Genomic DNA, 22,215 nt, shown 5'->3' on the forward strand with positions numbered 1-22,215 from the left:
TGTCCAGACCTTCTCTCTTCATTTAGACGATTATTCTGCTTCATTTAAATCCTCTGCTGTTGCTGTTGCTTGCTAAAGTGCAGTAAATTTCTGAACAGGATCGTTTGTAGATTGAGGAATCAGGAGACCTCTCTCAATCACATTGTTTCATTCACATTGCTTAGCCTGAGCCAAACAAGAATCCCAACATGACTTTCTTGGAAGATGTCACCTGACTTCTTTTTCTGAGGATAATATAAATTTTCTCCTTAAAAATGTATTTAGTCTTTCTAGGTTTCACTCACATACTCTTTTACAGGAGATACGTTGTCCCATTCAAATGGCAGAGTTCTACCAAATTACTTTCCTATTACTTCAACTTTTCTTATATTATTAGCAATAGAAGTAGAAATGTTTCTGCTCAGTCATTGGCATCCATTAATAAACCTTTTTGTTTTCTGATTGACCCAACTCAGTCATTTACAACTAAAAATGAAAAGTTTTTTCTATAAAGTTTTTGTCAGGTGTAATTGTGCTACTTTTGTCTTTTTGGTCAGTTACATGCATTCTGCTGGTACTTGTGAAACCTAACACATAGACACGGACACAAGTACACACATTCATCAAAGTGTCTTGGCTTGTGTTGATCTTCTAGCTTTCCATTCTGAGTATTGCATCAGGCCTCTTCTCTAGTAGTATTTTGGATTCCCTACCGTATTTAGTATCAGAACACTTCATAAACTTGAGTTTGAATTTAGTGATTTCTCCATAAATTCTTATTGATGAACACTTGGTGTTCCAATAATTTTCCTTTGAGACAACTCTCCCAGAACACCAGTCCATTAGCTGGGATCCAGTTAACAAGCAAGATTTGTTCTGTAAGTCACAAATATTCTTATGTCTTTATCTTTTTTTCTACTTTCTGCTTAAAAGTATAAATCTTGCATATTAAATTTACATGTTGAATGTTGAATGTCTTTGATAGCTGCCTAGTTAGCGTCATTTGACAAAATTAGGAAATAAATCTGTGAAATTAGGAAATAAATTCTGTGAAATCAGAATTGATTAAGGTCTCTGCACAAGCTACTCTCAGTACCAGCATTACCTGATGACGGTCTTTCTTTCTACTGAGTGCCCTAGCTGGGAATATAAGATGAAATGTGTCAAACATCTGTCTTTAATTTCACCTGTTCCAGAGAGCTTTTAGAGAATCTCTTCAGTGATTTTTTGGTTCCTCTTGGAGGATTGCCACTGATCCTTTTTATGCCAGATATCATATGGGTTTCAGATGCTGTCAAAAGCTTAGAGATTTTGTAAGAGAACTGCTTGACAGTGTGGGCAGTTACTCTGTACAAATGGAGAAAATGACTTCAGAAGTCCAACCTTTAAACAGAGTCACTGGTATAAGGAATGTACTTTGTTAAATGCTAGATAATGAATGAATGACTCACTTTTGCTTTAAGATGACCAAAAACATGATCTGTCTATCTTTTTACAGAAAAATGTCAGGGTTCCTACTGTTTTCCAGAATGTTGCTTTACTGAAACCTTAAGGATTAAATAATACAGCTGCAATCACTTGTGACTTTCCCTTTTGTGGGAGTTGCATATTATAGCATACTTTCTGTGTATGAAAGAAATCTTTTATTTTAATGGCACCACATCACCACATTTTCTAAACTTTCTCTCACATTATGTGATAGGGAATTCTACCTAAAAGTAGTAGAACTTAGTGTCACTGTGGCCATAGTAACTAAAACAAATGAAAAATTGACTATCTTTTATTTAAAGTATAATCAGTTTCTCAAGATCTGCTTATGAGTGTCCATACATGTTTAAGACACTCCAGATTCAATTTTCTTGTCTGGGAAAACACAGTATTAACTTTTAAGTTTATTTTCATTAGAAAACAAACAAGCAAACAAACAAAAACCACCTGTGGCCCCATTTGCAATGTTCTACAATAGCCTCTTTATTGATATTGAGAGTTACCTTTTAAATTAAAGAGTAATAATTTCCTCTCTCTAAGTGATATTTTATTCTATATTTGTTCTATATTTATACATGTAATAAGGTTTTTTGTTGTTGTTATTGTTGTTTTCCCCACAAGAAACCTGTTATGCTAACGTCCAAGAATAAAGGATAGTAACTCACTAATGTAACCATTGGGTAACACTAGGTAAAGAGCTTTCCCATAATGTTGGGTAGACGTTTTCAAGAGCATATTACAGTTATCAGCCACAAGATGGCTCAAGAGGAGAAGAAAATAGACCTTTTTAACATAAGAAGAAACACCATTTCTGCATTTTAAAACTGGACAGGAATCTTGGCTCTTTCCATACTAGGAAAAAAAAAAAAAAAAGTATCCAGTTCAATCCATGACTGAAAAACAGAGACACTGTACTGTTAGCCCAGTTTAGATGAAAAGGCAATAATCATCTTTAATTCCTTCACTATAAAGATAAAAACCTTGGTGTTTTTGGTTGGTTGGTTGGTTTTGTTTGTTTGTTTGTTTGTTTCTGATCTGTGGGAAGACAGAGAAAGAATGATGGAAGGAATCAAGCTTTTAAAGCCAAAACTTTGTCGAAAGAATTGCTGCATATTTCCCAGAGTGAATGAATCTTCATTTATTAATGACATACTTTGAGTTATGTGAATCAGTCTTGTACCTTATTGGTGGGACATAAATATAGTCATCCCAGTGGGCTTTGATGAAAGAGACTTCTGATTACCCTGGCTTCTGTAATTTCTGTGTCAGAATCATTAAGTGCATCACTACTTTCTCTTAAGAAAAAATAGGATAATTCCTATTTGAAGATGTTTGTTGTCACACAGAGGTTCATATCTTTGCATATATACTTCTACATTGGCAGGTCATGAGGCTATCAATTAATGAATGTCCGCACTTATTTTAACCATGCCCTTTCCCCGTGAAAGGTGAAGATGGAAAACATGTTGCTAGATGACAGGCTCCACACAATAAATTTAACACTAATGCACAGATCCTGCACAAATGCTGCAAGAACCCTGAAGAGCCTCTCTATCCACATTGAATAGTTTTAGCTAGTTCCTGCACTGCCCATATGTGCAGTCGTCCACAACTTCTGTGAGCACTTGGATTACCTGAAAGGATTCTCTTGTGTCAAGAATAATTTCTGTTCCCTGGTTATTGAAGACTGTACTTATATCCAGGAATGAACTGAGTATGTCAGAAGGAATATGCTTAAATGTCAATGCCTCTTCCAGTAGTAACTGCACTGCCAAGATGAAAAAGCAGAGCTTCCCAAGGATAAAGAAAGAAAAGAGTGAGACCGAGAGGTTGATTTCATACTGTCCTTAACTCTTTAAGTCCTGACTGCTTTTCCCCCTTTTCTCTTACAAAACAGGTGTGAGCAAAGTCTCATCATGTCTCCTTAGGCTTTCAAAGCTATTTTTGACCTTTTTTTGTATGCTAGGTGATGGCTATGGCTGTTATCTGCACAGCTGCTTCTAACAGCCCTTCTGAAGTGTCCATACTGTTCACATACCCTAGTGAATGTAGTTAGCCTGGGAGAAAACAGATGATGGGGTGCTACATTCATCTCATGAGAAAAGGGAGGAGGATATGGGGGGAGCGTATTTTCTTTTTGCTTACTGATGAGCATCTGCCCCTACATATTACATTAAAAACCTTCCACTTCACTGTGAGACCTGTAGATGGCTCAGGAGACTTATGCTTTTTGTCTTAGAAGATCATGACCTACAGTTTGGTTCTGACATCTCCTGGACATAAAAGAAACCCTTATCAATTTTATGTTAAAATAGCTTTTTACTTTGTCATGGGTTTCAGGTTACATTTTTGAGGCAGGAGAGGGAAAGATAAGGGGATGAACTTTTGTGCTATTTTGTTTGCTTGCTTTTTTTTTTTTTTTTTCCTGAGTGACAGTATATATTTTGAATATTATTATTATTTTGGTTTGCCACCTTCATTTCACCTGCCTTTGTGGAACAAAATTAGTAAAGAAATGTGTTCCTTAGCACTTTTCTTACCATTAGAAGAAAAATACAAATATGCTGTGTTATGGTGAGTAGCTTTCAAATACACTGACAGAAACCCAGTTTTCAGTGGAAAGACTTTGCTCCACAATAAATTTAGTCACATAAAAATTCACTTTCAGGTTTATAATCTTAATTACTTAAACAGTAACAAGTATTTGTTCTTTAGTACAAATTAGTACAACCAAGCATGGCTTCAGAAAATTCTTCATTGCAGTCTCTGATCAGACACAAATGTTCAAAATGGTAGCCCAAGTGTGACATTTGACAAGTTGGGAATAATTTATAGCAAAAGAAAAGGGGGGAAAAGGATGCTTTTGAAGGATGCTTGATGGTTTTTGTCATTTTGGAGAAAAACCTTCCACTCCCATTCTAGTGCACTTCAAAGGAAGACAAAATCAGACTTTACAGAAGTTAACATTGCATCTTATTTGTTCTTTCAAACTGACTTTGGAACAAAAGCATCAGTTTAGTTCCATCTTGGCCTTGTCTATGTAAACTGCTCATGTCAAGACAACTGTTGATGCAACCTATAATTTTAACAGGAAAAAATAAAAGAGATTGGAGACTGAGTAAAAGAAATGGTGCTAATGAAGAGACTGATAAAGCATGACTTTGCAGGTAAAGAAAAGTAGGGTCTGTGCGAGGATGAACTGCCCAGTCCAGATAATTCCTGCTCTGAAGAAAGCAGACACATAGGCCATTCACATGTGAGCTGAAAGTGGAGATCAGTGGTAATTGTATGAACAAGGCTAAAGACATGCAGGGCAAAGGCAATTCAAACATGAATAAGTAGCTTAATACTTAAATGCTTTGAAATTCTATGTGTAAATTAAAGATATTTTACTGAAGCTCAGGACTTTTTTTGTTGCTGTTGTTGTTCGTTTGTTTTTCTTCTTTTTTTTTTTCTTTTTTTTTTTTTCTTTATTTCAAATGCTGGAATAAAGGCATGGACTTGCTGGAGAGAGTCTACAGAAATCCACAAAGACAATTAAGGGACAGAATTATCTGACATATGAGGAGAGTGTATGAGGACTGGGACTGTTCATCCTGAGAAGCCTTCGGGAGATCATATTGTGTATAAATACCTGAAGGGGGAAAAGAAAGAATGGGGAGCCAGACTTTGCAGTGGTGTCCAGTGACAGAACTAGAGGTAATGGGCAGAAATTAAAATATATTAAATTCTATCTGAACAAAACAAAGTATTTTTTTACTGTGAGGGTGGTCAAACACTGGAACAGGTTGCCTAACTGGAAATTATGTTGGGCATTGTGCTTCGGCTGTCCCTGGTTGAGCAGTAGGATTGGATTGCATGATCTCAAGAGGTCCCTTCCAATTTAAAGGATTCTGCGGTTCTGTGATTCTATGACATACTTCCTCTTTCTTTGTGAATTTGCTAGTACACTATTGAAAGAAGTTCTCTAGGAAAAGGTTTTAAAAAGCTATTTGCGAATTTCAGTGAAGTCAGTGAGAAAAGCTCAGAAAATAATGAGTACTTATTACTTATTAAGTACTTAGTACTTATTACTTATATACTTATTTTAATGCTTCACAAATATTTAGTTATCAGTGTTTGTTTGTTTGGTTGGTTTTATATTTGGTTTCCCTTTTGGTTAAATACTTCAATAATTCAGTTTCATTCCCAATATCCTGATATGTCAAAACTCTTATGCATGGTCTACTGAGTATATAATTTGGTTAAAATTTATGTGTAAAGCTGAAAGATGCAAACAGCAACTTTATGATTCCACGAGAAGTAATTGTGGTGTTTTTATTTTTCTAGTGTGTTTGTTGTTGTTGTTTGTTTGTTTGTTTGTTTTCTATCACAATGCTTGCCATAATAGTACCAGCATGTTAGTAAATCATGATTAGTATGTTCGCAGTTGAAATATAGCTATAAATCAGGAGTGAATTGAGGTATATATTCCAGCCTAGTTTAACAGTTACTGATTTTCAAAGACTGTGAGCTAATCTCCAACTCATTAAAGTATTGTAAAGCGCGAGGAATAACTGAACTTCATTTGAAGCATTCACCCATGACTTCTTAATTGCTTTATCTTGACTAAAGCCTGGTTGATGTCTAACTGAGCTTAAGAACAGACCTTTAACAAGGTCTATCAACCAGTGTTAATTTTTGCCTGTCTTCACACTAAGGGCATAGACATTTTGCATAGAGATACTTGACTCCCTGCAAAACAGCTGATCAACTGGGTTGTGAACCAGGTTGCTGTATCACAGATAGGAGAAAGACAATAAGCATCTTATGAGAAGGAGAAGCAGACAGCCAAGCAAAATCTTTCAACAGCAGAACTTACTATTTAACTGCTGGTCCAAGATGTGACAGGTGCATAGCAGTAGGTGAGTGCAAAAGAGCAGCTTTAAAAATTCTTTTTTTCTTCTGTATTCTGGATGGTAAAATGCAGATTCATCCTTTTGTCTGGAGATCATCTAATATTGTGTAATGTCAGTAAGCAGGAAGAAAGGATTTCTTCCAAAAGGGAGCCTCTGCTGGCCAAAGCTGAGCCAATACACAATGTTGTTTGCACCTCTGGGAGAATATATTTAAGAAAGGAGAAAAAAGGTTGTGCAAGAGAAGCTGAGAGAGAGGAGTGAGAAAATGTGAAAGGAAACAAGGTGAAACAGTCCTGCAGACACCAAAGTTCTTATGTTAACCAAGTTCTATAAACTTTACTGTTCCATTCTTAACTAAAAAAAAATAAAAATAAAAAAATAAAAATCCCATACGCAACTACTTTTATTCATACCTTCAAATATCGTGTTTTAACTGTATTTTTTTCTCCTTTTGTTTTCTCTATTTCTTGCAATGCTCCATTGGATCTGGAAAATTATTTAAATCAATCCTCCATGGAAGAGTTAAAAACTATATTTTCCTTGTTGAGAAACACTTCCCTTAAGAAACAGGAGAATGTTTTCGAGAAATCAGTTTTTTACTTTACCATTACACGTCAGATTAAACTGAAGGGTATTGGGAAAATTACAGGAAAACAAAAAGATAAGCAGTTGTACACAGGACCTTCTACAAGTGTCCTGGGTTCTCTAGAACCTCTGAAATTACACAAAATAATGTGGCTAGGATCTGAATATACTCACTTTTGGAAGGAAAACTTTTCTCACATTACTTCCAGCTTACTCCATGTGAGTCTTCTAGTAGGAGCTGTCTTGTTTAATTGTTGCTGTTATTGTTTTCACTTTATTTAGTATTTCCATTTTAATTTCTGATTACTGAAATAACTTTCCACACATTTTATTTTGGCCATAATAAAACATTCCTTAAGAGCATCTGTCATCACCTCTGAAATAAGCAATCCCTGAAACGTGCTTTGTTACATGCTTTGCTGAGCTTCTGCTGTGCATAAGGAATCACAGATTGAACTGAAATACTAGTTAAATACATTGTTAATCATGACCTTGAGACCTACTGCATTTAGTGTCTTGTAGTTGCTGTTATTATATACACATATGTAAAATTCTTTTCCTTTGTTTTTCCAATATTTTTATTTCATTGTGTATTATAGTAGAGAGAAATACTAAGCTTTTGGTCAATAACAATAGCCTGAATAATTCAGCAGCCAGTGGGTGAGGCAGAACAGAAAACACCTGCTTTGCCCACTGTTGTAAGCATGAATTTGGTTCTGTCTTCTCTTCCATTTCTGACAGTTTTCTTAAGAATTTAAAATATTTTTAAAGATTATGATCTATTCGTGTTATTAGATTGATATTGTACAGTGAGTTAAAAAGTACACAATGGAGAGGCTGGCAAAATATATAAATAAAAAATGTACTGACTGAAGTCTCATGACTTTAGAAAACCAGTCAAAAAATTGCATGAGTCTATAAAACTATATTATAGAAAACCAGGGGTAAGAGAATAGGGTAGGGTTTCCAATGGTATTATTTCATCTTTTCTATGGGTTTCCCTTTGAAAGTTTCCCTTTTCAAAATATATGGAGCAGTACTGACTTATGTAAATAAACATCTTAATGTTAATTCAGTTGGCACAACTTGAAAGCCTCTTCATGCCCCTTTTTTAATATGACCTTGATTTTATTCAGGGACAGAAGATAACAGAAAAGAAAGAAAAACAGAAAAGCAGGCAGGCACTACAAGTTCAAGATATTAAATTGTATATATCTTTACCTTTTCTTTACCTTTTCAAATACACTGGGCACCTACCAAAGTCTTTCATACTTAATTCTTTGCACGTCAAAAAAAAAAAAAAAAAAAAAAAAAAAAAGCATGAACCAAGTTGCTACAGCACGCCTTATACTGAACTTTATTTTGCTACTTCTCACAGCTCTTTCACTGTAGTTTTTTAAGATATTCCTTAAAATAATGTAAGAATATAGAGAAAAAGCAAAGTGTTGTAAAGGGACTCCACACCAAAAAACAACCACTTTTTAAACTGTTTTGGTAAACCTTTATTTAGGTTGTCTGTACTGACCACCTACAATCCAACATAGATAACTAGGCTCAGAGAAATGGCAGCAAGAAACAGAGACTATAGTAAAGTGAGAGATATTTAGAGTAAAAAATTTTACTTCAGAATCACTATGTTAAATAATATTTTGCCTTTCCTCAAAATAACTGAAAAATTGAGACTGGGAAAAAAAAAAAAAAAAGTCTTAAAATTTTAGTAGAAAGACTAATTTATTTAAAATCCTGTTATCCTCAAATGACCAATTCACATTCCTGCAAAGCCAATGGGAAACTTGCTGTAGAATTAAACAGTACCAGAAGTGACATCTGTTAATTTTTAAGTTTTCCTTCATATTTCAGTCTCTTATCTTTACAAAAGAAGTAGTTTCCTCAAGGAAATGTATTTGATGCTGCCAAACTCAGTATGAACGTTTAAAGGATAAGATTTTCTGTACCTTCTCACCGAACATAAGTACATTTCATTGAATTTTTTTATTATTATTATTATTTATGCTGAATTCCACATTTTTAAAAATCATTTGGGATAACATAGCTATGGACCATCTAAAATTAGATAAGTATTAAGTAATGGAAAAGACTAGTGAATCTGTTAGAAGAAAATAGATATAAGGGAGATATTAAGATCATAGCAGTCCTGAATATTGATTGGGAGATATAAAATGTTTATTTTTTCTTCTTCTTTTGGAACGTAAGTGAGTTCTTGGATTTCCTCTGTGTTTTTACATACTTCTAATTTAATTGCTGTGACAGTTTGTAAGGGTCTTTTACTATTTGAATTATTTTTATTCTGGAGAGGAAGAACAAGTGACAGTGAATTGGAGTAAGAATTTGCACAGCAGGAGCAGAAAATTGCCTGAAGTGATGCCAACTCCAACTGTGAGAAGACTGCATCTGTTAGGCTAAACAAGAAGAGTAAGGTCAGTATTTAGCTAAAAATTCCTGAAACAAAACCTGGATATTTGTATTGGGTCAGGACTGAGTTTGACAGTGAGGACTATCTGGTGTCCTCCCCTTGAAACTGGCTTATACTTTTTGAAGGTTAACAAAGAATTATTTATTTATTCATTTATTTTTAAGTAGTAGTCTGTATCTAACTTGTTGCAATCATTTTAAACTCTTGCAGCTACACCTTTTGGTTGCCTTTTTGATTTTAGAAAGCAACTCTGATAACACCTAATGTGTTCTTTAATTATCTGAAACTAATATAGGTTCACCAACTGGTGGTAGTACAAAACTAGTAAGAGTGAAATGAAATAATTTCTACTGCAAGTTACTGGTTGACAACTCTTAAGCCCTATCCGTCCTGAATGTAATTTCTAAGTGTATAGTTCAGCATAGTCACCTTAAGAATATACTGAAGGTTTGATATTTCCAGTTTTGCACACAGTGAGGTCATGTCTGGTAAGAAAATAAAAATTTCCAGTCTTATAAAGGAAAGAAAAGCTATCTTTAAAATGTGAGATTATTAGACCTTATAAAGTCAGTATTTCTGTTCATGCTACACAGCAAGGTTGAGGTTTATAGGCAGCCATACAGGCAAAGACAAAAGGTATGTATAGAGCTGAGATTTCTTCAGGATTTAACAATGACTAAGTGTGAATTTTCAAAACCTTTCTGAAACACCTACTATCTAACCAGCTCACATTTTAGGAAACTAATTCTGAAAACTTTCAGTTAAGGATATATTTGTTTCTCTTCATTGGTACTCTTCTAAGTTTGTCTTTTTTTTTTTTTTTCTAAACTCTGCAAGATAATATTTTTTCTCATTATGCCTTATTTCTGAGGCCACATTTCAGCAAAAAGTGATGTTAGTTTTCACACAGATTCTCTTTATTTCTATTTTGCTTCGATACTGCACATATTATTACCTTCAAATAAATTTAAAACAGCATATGACAAAGAAAAAAATCCAGTTAAACAGTTTCTGTTCCTTACTTCGAGACAGCTGAGTTCACTAAATTGAAGCCAAAGTGATCAATCATTGAGTGAATTTCTATGTTTGGTGGTCCACACTATCAGTTGACTCAGTATGTTTAATATATCCCAGGTACACACAGATAAAGGACAATTGCTTACAATTATGAAATGTGAGCTAAGTTTAATTAAAGTGCCCTACTAATCACTTCCCTGTCTAGTAATGCCTTCATCTTCTCTCTGTAGAACGAACAACTACACTGGAGATGCAGAAAGATGATATTTTTGAGTTAGCAATAAGACATTTTCAGATCTTTCAGATATTTAAGACAGGTGAAAAAAAAAAAAAAAAACAAAAACAAAAAAAAAACACTGCACCACACAGCAGCTGGGAGAGTGAGAGGAGTGAGGGATAGCCGAATAGCCTTGCAGGCACCAAGGTCAGTGAAGAAGGAGGGGGAGAGGTGCTCCAGGCGCTGGAGCAGAAGTCCCCTGTGGCCTGTGGTGAGGACCATGGTGAAGCAAGCTGTCCCCCTGCAGCCCATGGAGTACCACACTGGAGCAGGATTCCACGCTGCAACCCATGGAGGAGACCACGGTGGAGCAGGTGGACCTGCATCAATGGAGGCCGCGGCCTGTGGAGGACCCCTGCCAGAGCAGACACACATAAGTCTATAGGTCATTCTAGGAAAATAATGTGGAGGTGCATCCTGATATTTTGATACTGGGACTGGGACTGTAAAGTGAATAAATTGAGGATTTTTGGCTTTACAATCATAAATTGAGTAATCTGAAGAGCACTGTAATCAGTTCTAAAACTTAAATAAAAATTTACCTTATTCTTCTCTCAAAATGTACTTATATGGCAGGAATGAATAAAAAGGAGAAGTGAGCTTTGATTACTGTAGTCCTAATGGTGCAGATTTACTCTATGTCAGTTCCTCAAGAAAATTAGAAGAAAAATGGCAGTGAAGAACATACTCTTATTTTACCCTCAGTAACAGTTGACTTATGGTCAGTTTTCTTAACATGAGTCAAAATGTTCTTATGCAATGAGTTTTCTCTTTCACTAGAGAAGACTTATCTGACATATAAGTAGCCTATGAAACTATATTGATTTTTCTCACTGACCTGTCCACAAACAGAAAGAGCTGTTTAGCCTCATAGGTGGACAATGTGTTTATATATTCTGAGATTGCCTCTACCAAGATGCACTGTGCATTCCTCCAGACGTAGTAAGAGGTCCTTGTGTACCTTTTCTTCTCTCTCAGACTGCTGGTGTTCTTTTTTTCATTAGAAACATTCCTTGTTTGTGTTCTGTAACTCACTGCTGTGTCAAGCTGGGTCCTCTGTCATCTTGACTTTTAATATAGTCCTTGTTTTCTGTTTTATCCTTCCTCCTCTTGTACCTCTGATGCATTTTCCATGAACAGAGTATAATACCCAGATCAGAGGGATATTTCAGTAGAAAATAAGGAAATGGACAATGAAGGATGAAGTGAAGGAATGGGAAATGCAACCTTATATTGGTATGTCAAAACAGCTTAACAATTTACATTGGAGACTCCCTTTCCCATAATTCTGGAGGAGGAACGGCAGGGTTGGTCACATGTTGAATTCTGTAATTATGAATTATGCCAAACTCTCTGTTCCTTTTCTGGAACTGGAACATTGCATTTCATCTAGTTTTCCTAACTTCACAATGTGAGTTTCCCAGCAGGATTCAATATTCCATGAGAGACTGCATTTTGTCTTTATAATATTGAAATTATCAGTGATAATTAACAGTATGATGATATGAATGGTTCATTCATGTAACAGTTCCAGCAAACTAGCCTTAGTCAATGAGCAGGCAAACAGAGAATAGTTTTTGTCTTTCTGTTCTCTAATTTAGCTTTAAAACTGTTATTTTGAAAAAGTAAGACTGTCCATAATCATTATGTTTGTCATTTGGGGATATGTGAAGGTGCAATCCAAATATGTTTTTTAAAAAATGATTATCAAACCTTAATTCTTAGAGCTTTTCAATGTTTTCAAACTTTTATTCTTCTATGAATCAAAGGGTACCTCCAGAAAAGGGTTTAGACATCCAAACAATAAGTGCTGTAGTGCATAGCCTTCGGAGGTATCTGACCTCCAGAGCTGGAAACCAGTCCCGGCACTTGATGTCCTGAGTCCTCTGGAACAATGTGTATAACAATTCATTGATGAGACAATGATAGAGTAGTTGATGAATGATCTGGTCATGTTCAGGACTCAGTCATACATAACCTGAGGAGACCTAACAATTAAACCCATCGGGAAGTACCGAAGTCAGTAACAGCAGGTGACAGTAACAAAAAACCCTACCTGCCTAATGGCTGGGGAATTTCTCCAAGATGTGGGAGACTTTAGTCAGTACTCTCCTGCATTTTTAAGGATTAAATTCCACACTTACATCTTTCAAAGGTTTTTCAGACTGAGAAATTATTAGTTGAGTGGCTCATTCTTTTTCCCAGAAGTTGCCTGCAGATAAATGTATAATGATACACTATTTTATGAGACATCCCCTGTACTTATGTTCCATAATTCAAAGTTATTGAATCACGATGATTCAAATGACAGTGCTGATACCAATAGCAGTAGAATAACATAAAAATCCCTGTCAAAGGAAATAGAATTTTAATTTGTTTTTGACCGAGTTTCATAAACAAAATATATTTGTGCTATCACATTGTCTGTCAGCAAACCTGCTACAATAGTTTAAGTAATATTAGCCAAATTCAATCAAATTATTCTTTCAATTATCATCAGTTATGTGGAGGAAAGATGTTAAATTATCTGAGGTAAGGTAGGCATATCTCAGTCATGGTGTGTTTAACCTGATAGTAGCTGGCCAGAGAACCACTGTTGACGAGTTGGTGACAGAGTTCCAGGACAGATGTGAAAGAGCTCCCTGGTGTCTAGTTAAGGCATATTAGAAGATGTGTGGAAAAGGGAATGACACTATGGATCTGTTAATCTTAGATGTATACAGGGGACAGACTGTATATGCCAGACTGTATCAACCCAAGCATGGAAAAGTCTTTGAAGTACACAGAAGGCAAGTAGAAAGTAAATTTGCAAAAGTTCAGAATGATTAAGTGAAATCACTCTTTTAAATTAGGAAAACTGATTCCTAAAGATACTTCTGGTCTGAAAAAAATAAAAAAAAAAAAAATAAAAAAAAAAAAAAAAAGAAGCCCTTTTTTAAAGAAAAAATCCTATATAATCTGCTTCAAGTTGATTCAGACTTCTCAGAAACACTGAATAATCAAGGCTTGGAAATGTTTAATCTGTCTTTTAAAGATTTTTTTTTTGATCTTTTTTTCTGTTTTATATCATGGAAAGTCCCCAGCTGAAAACAACAGCCCTAATGAGTGTGGGTGCTACTGTCTTCAGATTTTATAGCTATTGAACCCAGAAGGATTCCATTTCTCTAATGCTACATTCACTAGGCATTTGCAACTACCCATTGCTACTGGCTGAGTCCCTGTTTACGTCTTTCAGCTGGTAATATAATTCTGAGATGATGATAAGCATTTGCGTGCTTTTATCCACAGAGCAAAGTCAATTATTTTCTTGGATCCTCACAGGGCGCATATGCTCTGTTGCAGTTTTGTGAGTTTACGTGCTATAAAACTTATTATAGAAAGTTTTTTGTGTTAAAAAACTATTGTATAAAATGCACCTTAAGAGTGGCATTTGTAGGTGGGTGCTGGTACTAGATAGCTCTTGATTAGTATGTGTTTAATGTGTCAGAAAGTTAATACAAGATACGACATTGCCTCAAATTCTACTTTCAAGACATAATTAACCCTGCTGTCAGTTAAACATCTGGGTAGAGGAGACTGCAGTCATGCATGACACATGTAGAAGTCCCTGAAGCACTGAGCACAGACCTTAGTAGCATCAAAAATGAGATAACACTAGAAAAACACTTTACAGAACTACCTTTTCTTAAAAATTAAAACATACCCAGAATAAAAATGAGATTCTTCCTAAAACCTGCAATTGAATCATAGATTAATTTAGATTGGATGGGATCTCTGAAGACCAACTGCTCCAGTTCTCCACTCAAAGCAAGGACAAACTTGAAGTTACATCTATCTGCAACGTTACATCATAGAATAACAGAATGGTTTGAGTTGGAAGAGTAGAATCGAAGATGATCTAGTTCTAACCCTCCTTCCATGGGTAGGGACACCTTCCACTAGACAAGGTTGCTCAAGGCCCCATCTGACCTGGCCTTGGACACGTCCAGGGATGGGGCATTCACAGGTTCTCTGGGCAACCTGTTCCTGTGCCTCACCAACCTCACAGTGAAGAATTTCCTAATGTCTAATCTAAAACTACCCTCTTTCAGTTTGAAACCATTACCCCTTGTCCTATCACTACATGCCCTTGCAAAAAGTCCCTTTTCAGCTTTCTTGAAGGTCCATTTATGTACTAGAAGGCTGCTATAAGCTCTCTTGAGAGCCTTCTCTTCTGCAGGCTGAACAATCCCAACTCTCTTAGCCTGTCTTCATAGGAAAGGTATTCCAGGCCTCCGATCATCCCTGTGATCATTTTACAGATTCACTCTAACATGTCTATGGCCTTCTTATGTTGGGGGCCCCAGAGCTGAACACAGTACTCCAGATAGGGTTTCACAAGAGCAGAGTAGAGGGGAAGAATCAGCTCCCTCAACCTTCTGGCCACACTTCTTTTGATGCAGCCCAGGATATGATTGTTTTTCTGGGCTGCAAGTGCACATTGCTGGCTAATGTTGAGTTCCTCACCAACCAACACTTCCAAGTCCTCCTCAGGACTTCTCTCAATCCATTATCTGCCCAGCCTGTGTTTGTGTTTGGGATTGCCCTGATGAAGGTGCAGAACCTTGAGTTTGGCCTTACTGAACTTCATAAGGTTTACACATGCCCACCTCTCAAGCCTGTCTAGGTACCTCTAGACAGCATTCCTTTCCTCCAGCCTGTCAACTGTACCACACAGCTTGGTGTCATCAGCAAACATGTTCCCACTGTCCATGTCACCGACAAAGATGTTAAATACCACCAGTCCCAATACCAACCGCTGAGGAATACCACTTGCCACTGGTCTCTATCTGGACATCAAGCCATTGCCCACAACTCTGGATGTGACCATCCAGCCAATTCGTTACCCACCGACTGGTCCATCTGTCAAATCCTTGTCTCTCCAGTTTAGACAAGGATGTTGTACAGGACAGTGCAAAATGCTTTGCACACTCCCAGGTAGATGACATCAGTTTCTCTTCCCTTATCCACCAATGCTGTAACCCTGTAATAGAAAGCCACCAACTTTGTCAGGCATGATCTGCCCTTAGTAAAGCCATGTTGGCTGTTAGCAATCACCCCCTTATTTTCCATGTGCCATGTTTCCAGGAGGATCTACTCCATTCTCTTGCCTGGTATAGAGTTCATACTGACTGGCCTATAGTTACCCAGGTCTTCATTTTTATCCCTTTTTAAAAATTGGGCTTATGTTTCCTCTTTTCCAGCCAGTGGGAACTTAACCGGACTGCCACATCTTCTTAAATATAATGGTTTAGAAACCTCATCTGTCCATTCCTTTAGGACCCTCAGGACCTAATCTTATTATGCAACTTCAGGTTTCTTATATGGTCTCAAGCCTCATCCTTTTCTACAGTGGATAGTTATTCATTCTCCTTGTCCCTTCCTTTGCCTTCTGTGATTTTGGCAGTTTGACTGGAACACTTGCCAGTAAAGACTAAGCAAAAAAGTTATTGAGTAATTCAGCTTTCTCCACATCATGTTACCAAAAGCCATGGGGTTTTGAAGATGTGCACAAACAGGGTTTCCACAACTTCTCTGGGCACCTATTCCAATGTTTTGCTACCTTGTAAAAAAATAAAAAATAAAAATAAAAATGCAGTTTGCCTTTCATGTTCAATATCCAACAAAAATTTTACTGGTTTGTTAACAGAAGACTGTGTTAAAATGCATTCAGAAAACAAACAAACACACTGGATAGGGACTTCTTAGATTATGTATGGTGTTTAGAAAATGCATATATGGCTTTGAACAAGAAGAGCAGCTAATAGATGTATTCCACATTACACAATAAGAAGATCAGAAATAAATACTTATATCTATGTTAATGACTCCTGTGTCTTTTACTTCAAAGATGAAATAAATAGTGGCAAATTCCTGTGTCAGTTATTAGCTTCATTTATCGTTTGATTCATTCATTCAATCATAAACAGTACAGAACCTTTGGGTACTGCCAACATATTTTTATTACAAGTTAAGTGACATTTAATTTCTAAATTTAATATACAGACATTGTTTCTCCAACTAGAAAGATGCCCAGGGAAAATCTTTAAGCTAAGAAACTGTGTAGAATAAGAGCAGAAGGTTTCCTCACAACGAAAATAACCTTTGCTGAGAACTACCAGCTGACACATGAAAATGATTTACAGACTGAATTACTTCAGATTAGATCATTAATTAGAATAAATCTAGATTACCATCGTTAGAAATTTATGGTGTTGTCATTGTGGTCAAAAAGACGTACATCATATAATACCAACCATGCTAAATCCTATTTCTAAACTTCCTTTATTAATACTGATTTTTACCAAGCAACTAAATAAATTTTCTCTCGATTTTTTAGTATCATAAAATAAGTATTTAGATGTCTTTCTGGATGTAACCTCAGAAACTGAAGTAATGGAGATGAAATGAATGCAGGGATGATAGCCATACATGCCTCCTATACACAAAGGAAAATACTTTTGTGGTCCAGTTTCTAAAGTTTGACCAGATGATCTTTGAAGGTCCCTTCCAACTGAACTATTCTATTATAAAAGCATTAAGTGCTGATGAGACTTTTAAACAGCAGGATATCTTTCGTTATTTTGTAAAGATCATGAGATTTTCAGTAGGATAGTTCTGAAATTATGTATTTCTAATAGGCGATGGAATTTGGTCCAAGTACCACATTTGGTCCATTCTTTCTCTGTTTCATATCAGCAGTTTCATTTAACTACATAAATCTTAAGCCATTTAAGTACTTGGCTGCTCTGTATCTGAAAATATACTCATGACTATGAAAACGAGGTTGGATTCATAGCAACATCAAGTTTTTCGTGGTAAAATATAGTAAGCATAAAATATTAAGCAAATATGTTATATAAAATATTATAATGTTATGTAATTAAATGTTATATAAATATGTTATATAATCAAGTCCCTAATCAATCCATAAGAATATCTTTAGTCCTTCAGAATGATATAAACGAAATAAAATCACTTGTACCATGTCTTATTTCCATAACTGGACATGATGATAAAAGTTATATCTTTCATTCCTTCTTTTCTGTGCAGTTGGTGCACAAATATGACTGATGAATTTGCTTGAAATAGAAAGAAAATAATTTTTTTAAGTACATAGAATTTTAATTATTTATTTATTAATGCTTTCCAAAGACTTCTGTATCAGTGGAAATCAAAGATGCAGTCTGAAGTTGAGATAATTTTGTGGATTTCTCAGTTGACATTTAGAAATCAGAATAAACATGTCTTTTCAGAGGACAGCGAGGGCTGAGATGTTTTACTTTCCTGACTGTTAGGATATTTATGAGTTTAGGCATTTAGTTTTCAGTCTTTAGGATTGGAAAGTATAGTTTTCACTGTTTGATTATCAAAGAAGGAAAAAAACATATGCTTACTATTCCTTTGTCACCATCACATGTTGATTAGAATTCTGTTCCCCTGCAGTAACTTTACAATAGTTTCTGTCTGAAAGTTTCCTTGCATAGTATTACATAATACTAAACCTGAGGGAATGGCATGAAACTGTGTGAGGGGAAGTTTGGGCTGGGTCTAAGGAAAAGGTTCTTCACCAAGAGGGTGGTCAGGCACTGGAACAGGCTCCCCAAGGAAGCAGTCATAGCATTGAGCCTGCTGGAGTTCAAGAACAGTTTGGACAACGCTCTCAGACATATGGTCTGATTTTTGGGTGGTCCCGTGTGGAGCCAGAAGTTGGATTCGATGATCCTTGTGGGTCTCTTCCAACTCGGGATGTTCTATGATTCTATGATTCTATATTACTAGCATATATGTATGATATTACTATAATACTAATAAATGTTTGAATTGATACATTTGTTTCTAAATTGTATATATTATTTTCAAGATATATATTTTTTCAAGAATTGAAAAAATAAATCTTTCCAAATAGACATTATATGGTAAGGTAACAGAGAAAAGGTCTTGTTCCTGGCCAGCAGGAGGATAATAGCAGTTCTGCTTTCCAGAACCTTGGAAGAGGTAATGAGGCAGACATATCTGTGGATGATTGTGCTGAGAAGGTAGGAGGAGTCTGAACTCTCATGCTCTGTCTGCATATGACAGCTGAAAAGGAAATGCTAGGTACTCAGGACACTCTCACAGAAAAGGTCTGTAGCTGGGCACAAAAAATGCTGCCTGCCAGATACGAGTAGGCAATAAAGTTATGCCTGATATCAGACCTGAACATTTATCTTACTATAATTCAAAATATTCTTAAAAAAATGAAATGGTTGACAAGTTCTAAGCAGGATTTTGTTACAAGCACCAGCAGCAAAAATTCTTCAGCTGTGTGACTTTGCCTGAGTCCTCTCCTACCTCCTTTCTCTTTTCTTGTATGTGGCTTGACACTACTTGCCATCTCAGTTCAGATCTGCTTTCTCTACCTGTTCAAGATCTGGTTCCAAAGGATCCTCCGAAGATCAGTACTGTGTATTTTATGAGAAAGTATGTGGGCTGTTTTTTGATTTTAAGCAGAAAGCAAAACAGGTTCAAAATTTTATATGAAATGAAACATTGCAAAGAAAATGAAATAAATGCTGATCATTTTGTGTGGAGTGATATTTTTGTAGGCAACAATAAGAAATCATAACTGAAAATTTACTAAACTAAATACAGAATATTGCCTTTGGGAAAAAAAAAATATCGATATGAGGTACTTAAGTCCTGTTGAAGGTCATATATTATTTTCTAGATTTTTTTTTCAAGAATTAAAATAAGAAATATTTCCAAATAGAATTATATGACCTTATTTCTCAAAGTACACAGTGCTGTGTTGTATCTCCCCAGCTAGATAAACTCTAAAGGAAGATCATGATGTGCTTATTCTGATATATTTTACACATTCTTACACATTTTTTTACACATATACGCATGTGCATATTCTTACACTCTCTAAAACTTCTTGAAAAGGGGAAGTGGAGAAAGAGGTGCCCATTCCTTCTCCCTGGTAACTGCTGACAAGGATTCACAGAAATAGCACAAAACTCTTCCAGGGGAAGTTCAGACTAGACATTAGGAAAAATTTCTTTACTGTGAGGGTGGTCAAATACTGGAACAGGTTTCCTGGAGAGGTGGTTGATGCCCCGTGTCTCTCAGTGTTCAAAAGGCATTTGAATAATGCCCTCAACGGTATGCTTTAACTTCTAGTTAGCCCTTTTGGTTTGTCAGGTAGTTGGACTAGATGATCTTTGAAGGTCTTTCCAACTGAACTATTCCATTCCATTTCATTCCATTCCACTCCATTCCATTCTTGCCAGAGAAACCTCAGGAGAAAAAAAAAAAAAAAAAAAAAAAAAGTGGGGAGAGAGAGAAGGAAAGAAGGAAAGAGTGATAGTACATGGTTTTGATTTTAGGAAAATAAAATGAGAAAGAGGAAGTGGTTAGAAGAAATGTAATGTGTTTGAAGAAGAATCAGTAACTTACACGCTTAATAGAAGTCAGTGGTCTTTTGGATGAAAAGAAAGGTTTTTGGATCAAGTGTGAGATGATCAAGTATCAGCGTGGCATTTTAAAAGACCTACATTTTCCTTTACTGGAAAACTTTATAGATGTTGTTTTTTTCTTCGATGGAAAAGACTAAAATACTGAATTGAATTAGATTAGCATAAGCAATACTACCTTAAGGGAAAGTGGATTTGCATTTAGTTCCATCCAATAACTGTTATTCTCTTATATTGTGATATTTTACCTTATAGTCTCCATCCAACACTTCATCTTCTTATGAAAGAGATAGCATGTCTGTATTGCAGACAGCTGAACTTGTCTCCACCTTACATCCCCGTGGTTTGCCCAGTGTCCATGCCCAAGAAACAAGGATGGAAGCAGGTTTTGTGTGCATGCAACTTGAGTACAGGTTGCTTTTACTGTTGGTGGAGGAATCCCAAAGTTTGAATCCAGTCTTCCCAATCACCAATGACTGGGCATCTTGATTTATAAATCAGAAATATCAGAGCATGATTAAGCATTCTGCTGTTGTTTTACTTCTAGTTTTTAATATGACAACCATGGTTAATAAAAGTCATGTTGTCCTTGAAAGAACCAGATAATAATTTAAATTTAAATAATAATGTTGTTATATTATTAAAAAGACTGCTCAGAACTGGCCTTCATGTGTTTCTGCTAATAAACTCTTGTTGACTATAAACAAACTTAATTCAATAATGAGCATAATCTACCCAGTGAGACTTCTAGAAGTGTATGCAATAAAGTGCAGTGTAAAAAAGTATTTGTATGCTCTTTTCAACACATAATCTACTTCTGTTTGTAGGAGGACTCAGTGGAATATTATTCTGATCCCAAGAAGATTCTTCAGGTACTGTGAAAACATCTTTCCATTCTTCTTTTGACAGTGCCTTGGACAAAATTGTATAAAAGGACTGTGAAGAACTCTTCGTTAATGCATCATCATATTGAGCATTTGGTGAAAGCTGCCTAAATAAGACAAACAGGCAATTAATGGTGGATTTATCTTCAGAGATGCAGAACCTAATTGGAATTGTCTGTACAAAAGACACCAGCCAAGTAGTGTTGCGAGTATTGAAATAAATAAGAAGGAAAGTCCCACTGACAAACTGTCCAGAAACATCTAATGAAAGAGATGTCCCAGGAGAATCCACTATTAAGAACCTTAGTGCTCTGTGTTCTCTGTCCTTCACTATAAAATGGAATGGTTTTGCTTTTCCTCCTACACAGTAGTATTTTCAGTAACTCCAGAAAATCTTGCTGTATGTGATGAATAGATAAACCACAATGACCAAATCTCCTTTATGAACATTTATCCAGGCAACTTGTATCTCCACAGATTATCACAGTTCACTACCGCAGCATTCCAGCATGACACTACAGGAACATTTCATCATTGTGGGATTTAAAATTTAATTGCTCACTCACTCAACCATACTTTATTATATATCCACTCTGTTGTTTCCAGTAGTTTCATTTTGTCTTAATAACTAATTGAAAACCTTGTGTTCATCTCCCAAGACGACTTCCATCCATTTCCAATATAATGTTTCCTCTCCAACAAATGTTAGTGTTTTTAAAACCTGTACTTTAGTGGTAGGCCTTCCCTGTTTGGACAAAATACTCTGGAAATAGCATACAAAGGCTGTTTAACACTCCCTCTTACATGTCATTACTTGAGATAATGTCCTTGCTGTGTTGAGACAAATGTATGTCAAATATATTTTTCTCTGTTTATTTACTCTCTATTTTAATTTTTACTCTTTTTTTTTTTTTTTTTTTTTTGAGAAGACTGAGGAGGTTGAAGAAGGGAGTGGACACTGATACCAGAGAAGTGAACAGGAGAGACGGACAAACATCCTAAGGTATCAATTACTGCAGCCTATGCTCTTCTGCATAAATTGTTTGTTGTTTTACCAAGATCACCATATTGACACATCTTAAAAAAAAAAAAAAAAAAAAAAAAAAAAAAAAAAAAATTGAATATAACAGTAGAGAAGCAAACAAACTTGAGAAAA

This window comes from Cygnus olor, chromosome 3 (assembly GCF_009769625.2).
Source record: "Cygnus olor isolate bCygOlo1 chromosome 3, bCygOlo1.pri.v2, whole genome shotgun sequence".
NCBI lineage: Eukaryota > Metazoa > Chordata > Aves > Anseriformes > Anatidae > Cygnus > Cygnus olor.